Source organism: Homarus americanus, unplaced genomic scaffold (genome assembly GCF_018991925.1).
Source record: "Homarus americanus isolate GMGI-L3 unplaced genomic scaffold, GMGI_Hamer_2.0 scaffold7626, whole genome shotgun sequence".
Classification (NCBI taxonomy): Eukaryota; Metazoa; Arthropoda; class Malacostraca; order Decapoda; family Nephropidae; genus Homarus; species Homarus americanus.
The window spans coordinates 4,014,324-4,021,431 of NW_024718273.1; positions in this window are offsets into that span (position 1 = coordinate 4,014,324).

The window sequence follows — 7,108 nt, forward strand, 5'->3', positions numbered from 1 at the left end:
GTTCTGCAGTAACTTCTCCCGTGGGACCCCTCACGAACCTTACCAGTTCTCGCGGTCCCTTACATCTGGAACCAGAGAGTGCGACCAGTCTTTCCACCACCTCAAAGCCTTCCTTGCCTCCAAGCCTGTAGTCCACCCCTGACTACACCTGCGCCCTTCCATCTGCAAATGCGGCCCCAGTGGTGTGTGGGGTGGGGCTGTGCTCTACAACCCGACCCAGCCGCGTGTTTACTTCACCCTGTGGCATATTACTCCGCCAAGTTGAAAAACATCAGACCAACTACTGCGACCATAGAGAAGGAGCCTTGGCTGGTGTTGGCAATAAAGAAGTTTGAATGTTACCTCCAGTCTTGCCCACAGCAACCCTAGTGCTTCTGACCATAACCCACTCCGTTCATCCAAACCAACAAGACCTCCAACCGAATCCTCCCGCTGGGCTCTCCCCTCACCAGCCTGTCTACAAGTCCGGCACATAAAAGGGGTGCGATAACGATTGCAGACTCCTTATCGAGCTCCAGTGGAAATGCAGCAGCTACTCTCCAGGCAGCACCAGTTGATCACCTCGCCCGGCCAGCCTCACGAGGAGGTCTTTGGAGGGTGTTACGAGCCCCCACACCTCCACCGCACTACAATACGCCATCTATTGTCACAGTCTACCTACCCAGCACCTCCCGGTAGCGCCATCTAGGGACGAACGATGTATGACTTCGTCTTAGTTACCTACTCGGTTTCCCTTCTCCCATATCCTGGGTTGCGTCACCTCCTCAAGTCTTCTTTGTCAGCTCCAATTGAGGGAGAGAGGGACTTGGCTCTGGGAGTGACCACAGGATCATCTATCCTCTAAACCTACGTGCAGTGACTACCTACGTCTTCTACAATACTCAGCCTTACTGGAGTCAGCCATCTCAGCTCCTCCTTAAGTACATGTATCTTGTATTACCTCCCCACGTCCACTTGCTTCAAAATTGTTTATGTTGTATTAATATGTATATACTGTTAATGTTTAGGTTAAGTTTGGTTAAGGGTAATTTATAAGCTGAATATTTTGTTAAGGGATTTATGGTACTCTATTATATACAGCTTCGCATCCTTTGTCTACCCTTTTATAGTCCGATTGTCTTTGTTTTTATTGTTGTTACCTGTTGGGATCTGGGTAGGCGATATAACTATATTCTAAAATCCCCAACTTCGTAACAATGGTTATTACAAGAACACAATTATCGTTATAGTAGAACTACCTGTACAGCGATACACACAACTGCAGCATTTATTATTACTGTATATATTCTCGTTATGATCAGCCACTTATGGTGTATGTTTTATCATTTTAATACAAAATATTAAATACTGTACATAATATAACTTGTATAGAAAAATGACAAATATTGCGTCGTGCTCCCAGGTCCTCTGTGTGAGTGGCAGGAGGCTCAGGAGACACTCGAGGTAACTTGAGTCGTGGCTAGCACACAATTATTGGCTAATGCTCTCATGTGACCTCGAGGGACATCTGTAATGGCTGTTGCATTTTGTAGATGACCCCCTCACCCCAGCCTAGCCTCTGGGCAGGCTTAGTCACCAGTCCCCTACAAGGTTCATCTGTTGCTCACTCCTGTTTGTTGTGCAGTACTGTATAATTGCTGTACATAGGACACAATCAACCTACAACACAGCGTTTAAGCTGTGTTAAGATGTTCAGTGATTTCGGTGTATAATTTTACTGGAAATTAACATGCGTGAACACAGTACAAGTACATTAGTACATATACGAAGACCCGACTTACGACTGGGTTAGGGACCCAAATCCAGGTCGTAAGGTCTAATGGTCGTAAGTCTGACAGATTAAAAAAATTAATAAAAATCTACAATGAAATACAGTACAGTAAAAGTAATAAATAATGAGGAATGGATACAGTACAGTGAAAGTAATAAATAATGAGGAATGGATACAGTACAGTAGTAATAAATAATGAGGAATGGATACAGTACAGTGAAGTAATAAATAATGAGGAATGGATACAGTACAGTGAAAGTATTAAATAATGAGGAATGGATACAGTACAGTGAAAGTAATAAATAATGAGGAATGGATACAGTACAGTGAAAGTAATAAATAATGAGGAATGGATACAGTACAGTGAAAGTAATAAATAATGAGGAATGGATACAGTGTGACTGAGCCCTTACCTTTAATGTAGTCAGCTGAATGCACACAGGGCTCCCTTATTTTCTAATTATACATGGAGACTACATTAACTGGAAACGTTTGGTATAGAAAATCGTGTGTCATTTGAATTTTTTTTTATCTTAATAAGTAAGTCCCACGACAGGTAAGTAAGTCCCGAAGCAATTAAGTAAGAAATTAGAGGTCTGGCACTATATATATATATATATATATATATATATATATATATATATATATATATATATATATATATATATATATATATATATATATATATATATCTATATATATATACCCATGGAGAAGACCTAATCAGACAGAATAAATTAGTAGAACAGATTTCCTGGCATGAAGGATGAGGTAATATGGAAGACAGTCTGTATGTCAACAATGAAGAGACCTTTACCTTTGACGCAATGTGACCTCCGCCTTGACCCCTTGGACTTGCCCAACCTTAGTTAATTCCCAAGTTGACCCTGCCACATAGCTAATCAACAAAAATCACGCCAAACTTTGCCCGTGAACTCTACAGAAGTTAAAATGTTTTATATTATTAGCGATATACTTTCCATTACTTATTTCACTGTTACATTTTCAGTTACTTACTCTTAGGTAATGAAGCAGAAATGAATCTTGTGTGAATATTGTTTTAATAAATAATGCTTTACTCACCATAGCTGGCATCAGCTTCTGAACCCAGATTGGCCCACATTAAGCTGAATTTCACCAATCAATTCGCGGGCCACACAAAGACATGGATCGGGCCGAGTCCATGACAAAATCCCAGCGGACAAAAATCAGCTGGGTGCATTCTCACGGGACATAAACCCCACCCTACTGGATAAAAACCCACAATGGACAAAATCCCTTACAGTAAAAAATAAAACAAAAATATGATTTAAAGTTTATAATAGCAAACATGATAAAATGCTAATTTATATGATAAGAATAAATTAAAACTTTATAAGCATCAACATTTATCTCATGTTAAAAAATAAGGCAAATCTAATTGGGTTTTATTGTTTCTTTAAATCCATTTGACAATATCTCTTACTAAGACGATGTAGCGTTAAATGAAGTGTGGGTTATACTGGACTATAGTCATATCATAGCGTATTTTATGCCCAATGTCTTGAGCATAATGTCCTTTTGAAGGTCTTTAGTATCCGTCTTATCCGTTTTTGAAGTGGTTGCCCTTTCGTGTCGAATATAAGCTGCATGGACACAATGGCTGCGTCTTTCCTGATGCACTCAATAGCAGTCAAATTGTAGGGTGAAAGTAGCCTACCAGCTGTTGGAATCCACGATTCCAACTCTCCTGAAGGTTGTTGGTCGCGGTATTGGTTGTCAATTAGCTAGGTTTACATTCCATTTCTCTGGTGGGAATAATGGAGGAATCCACTGCACTTCGCATTGTCACAGGACCTGGATATTGTCTGGTATGTGCGGTGGCGTGATTTTGCATCAAAGTAATCTGCGAGGGTCTTCAAGTCCATCAGGAGTATTGTCTTCTATGTAGTCCATTCCATAAAACACAATCAACAAGAGAAAGGCAAAGTCCATCTAGCATGCCACAGAAGTGCTTGATATTGTCATCTTCTTTGTATCGGTTCCTCAGCCCAAGGCTCTGGATCTTTCGCCAGGTACTTTGTGTCAAGTGGTAGAAACATGCCTTGGGATTAACATAATGGATCAACTTGTTGTATGGCATGCAGGGCTGCTTGTTAGAAGTCTGTGATTGTTGTTGTGACATCCATGTAAAATCTAGTTCTCTCCCTTGTCATGAACTGCTGTCAACATTTCTTCAAATATCTCTTGGTTACCAGGCAGGAAGGCATAAGCACAGCTCACTGCAGATTCTCCTAGAGGAGCACGGATGATGTAGTTGTTCAAATAGAGATGGTGCTCGGTAAAGTCCCATCCATATACACGTGGAATCTGCCAGATAGCGTGGGCTGCTAGGTAAATCAGGTAATCACGGTTCCTTGCTTCTATTCCACTGTCATAAATTAGGAAAGGGTGTGGGTCTGATCCACCAGTCATTGTCCTTCGCCTTCAATTCCTACCTCTTGAAGAGAGATGATGGATCTTTAGTGCGGCCTGCCTGTTGATGTCACGGATAGTCCTCTTAATGGAATCCATCTGACCAAGCATAGCTCTTCCCAATTGAATCATCTCTGCCATACTGTCAAGTAGGATCTGTCTAGTATTTCCCCTCTTGGCAACTGCGGTTCCTTCCAGGAGTCTGTCGTACTTTTGTTTGCCTCCACTGCAAATGTATCTGGTGTGTGGTTTGTGGTCTATGGTAGAAATTATATTTTGGACATCAGATTTGTTGTAAGCTTACCATTGCAGGAGAAGGCTGCTCTCCTGGAACCTTCCTAGCATTTTGTTGAAGAAATTGTAGGCGATAACAGTTTTCTCTACCTTTATTTAACATAGCATTATAATTTCCATTCTGATAAGGGTATTTAAATTTTTTTCCTCGTTATATTAACTACAATTTCACTAATAATGATAACAGTGTAAATCCAAAAGTAATTCACAATACATCCATGATTAAAATATTAAACAAAACTTTTAAGAAAAAAAAAATAGAAAGAGTTCAACTTCGACTGTATTCAAACGTGCTTCAGGAAAAATAAATTAACGCACAAGTGAACAAAGGTTTTCATACAGTTTACCTCATGTTCCCTGCGTCATTAAAGCGAACCTGAGAGACCAGAGATTGTGAGGTCTACGGTGCACCTAGAACCTGACAACAACACCCAATGCTTGTCAAGTCACAAAAGTGGCTGACTAACCTGACTGTGACATGACCATCATCAGGCGTGACGTCTGATGATCAAAGGATGCCGCTTTGCAGTGTGGAAGTTCTGCAGTCGACTTATACAGTACAGTTGTACCCGCCGTGCGCGAGTTTTCGCTTAGCGATTTCTCATATCTGGCGATTGCCTTGCCAGAACGAACTTTCATAGCGGTTCATCTACCCGCTATCTGGCGCAGAGTGTCCATTTCGAGAAGCTATTTTTAGGTTAACCCCACCTGCTCCACTTCCTGCGCCTCTCCCTCCTCCCTCCCTCCCCTCCGCCTCCATCCCTGTATGCCGACCCATCTCTTCTACTAGCGTGGTTTCACACCTAACTTTTAGTTTTCCTAACCTAACCTTTATTTTTCCTAACTTAACCTTTATTTTCCTAACCTAACCTCTTCTATATTACTTGTTTGTTCATACCATCATAAAGTTGAGTAAGATATTTACTACAACATAGTTGTGTGTCGTCAAAAGTGGAGTTTGGGGGTGGGCCAGTCTCTGTTGATTAATCCCAATATGTTCTGTTGTTCATAGCAGCGGTTTCCTTGGGGTACCCTGTGAGTTCAATTGACGCGATAAGCTGGGTACAGCTGTGTATAAATATATATATACAGTATTCTGTATATAAGTGTAAAGGGGTTGTTGAATATCAATATCACGGATGTACAACAGCTGATTGATGCAATTAAAAATAGGTGATGTTACCCTTCTTGGTTTCATAGCGTTTTATCATATACCTTGATTACTTTTCGCCTGGTGAACTTTCATAACCGCAGTTTTTTCCACATATACGGCGGTGAGTGTCGGCTCGGGCAGCTATTTTTAGATTTGCCCCACCATGCACCCTGCCTGACTGCCTGTTTTAGCTCATAAAATTCATACAAATTACCGGTCAGAATATAATTTACATTGCTGGAATTCTTATAATTTGGTGATCATTTTGAATATAAACATCATAGCCTATATTTTTGCATTAGACATACAAATTTTAGATAAAATTATTTTTTCAGAGTAACTATGTTATCTTTTTACGCAAAATATATGACATTTATATTCAAAATATTCCTATGTCTTCAAAAGATCCAGCAATATCAATTATATTATCCTAACTTTAGTTTGAGGTATTATTTATTACAAAAAAGTTAAGTATTCTGGTTTTCACACATCTCCTTGGGAGTTGATTTGGTGGGGGGTGGGGGAGAGGAGGACCGACCGACCATCTATTTACCCATGAAGAATTTTTTTTTTTTTTTTTATTAACTGAAGATATTTGTTTTAGCTCATAAAATTCATACAAATTACCCGGTCTGAATACTATAATTTACATTGCTGGAATTCTTATAATTTGATGATCATTTTAATATAAACATCATATATTTTTGCATTAGACAAATTTTTAGATAAAATTTTTCTCAGAGTAACTATGTTATCTTTTGTGCAAAATATATGAGCATTTATATTCAAAATATTCCTATTGATCTTACAAGGAATCCCATGAGAAATGTCAATTATATTATCCTAACACAATCACAGGGTATTATTTAATACTAAATGTTAAAACTCTTGAAGGGAGGATTGGTGGGGGTGGGGGAAGGTTGGGACTGACGGCGCCTTGGTTGGAAGAGGGGTGAGAGGCAAAGGTGGGGTACTTTGATTGACAGATAGTGTCCTGAAGATTATTTTTTTTATTAACTGAAGATATTTGTTTTAGCTCATAAAATTCATACAAATTACCCGGTCAGAATATAATTTGTGCTGGAATTCTTATAATTTGGTGATCATTTTGAATATAAACATCATATATTTTGCATTAAACGCACTTAAAATTTTAGATAAAATTTTTTTTCTCCTAGAGTAACTATGGTATCTTTTGTGCAAAATATATGACATTTATATTCAAAATATTCTAATCTTACAAGGAATCCAGCAATGTCAATTGTAATATCTAACTTTAGTTTGAGGTATTATTTGTAAAATTTGAAGTGGTTTTTCCCAAAATTTCTCAGAGAGGAAGAGCCAGCAGTGTAGTGTGAGAGGGTGGAGAGGGAGTTGGAGTCCATTATTTGAATATGGACATTAACTGGCGACTGTATTAGCAATACGTAACTGGC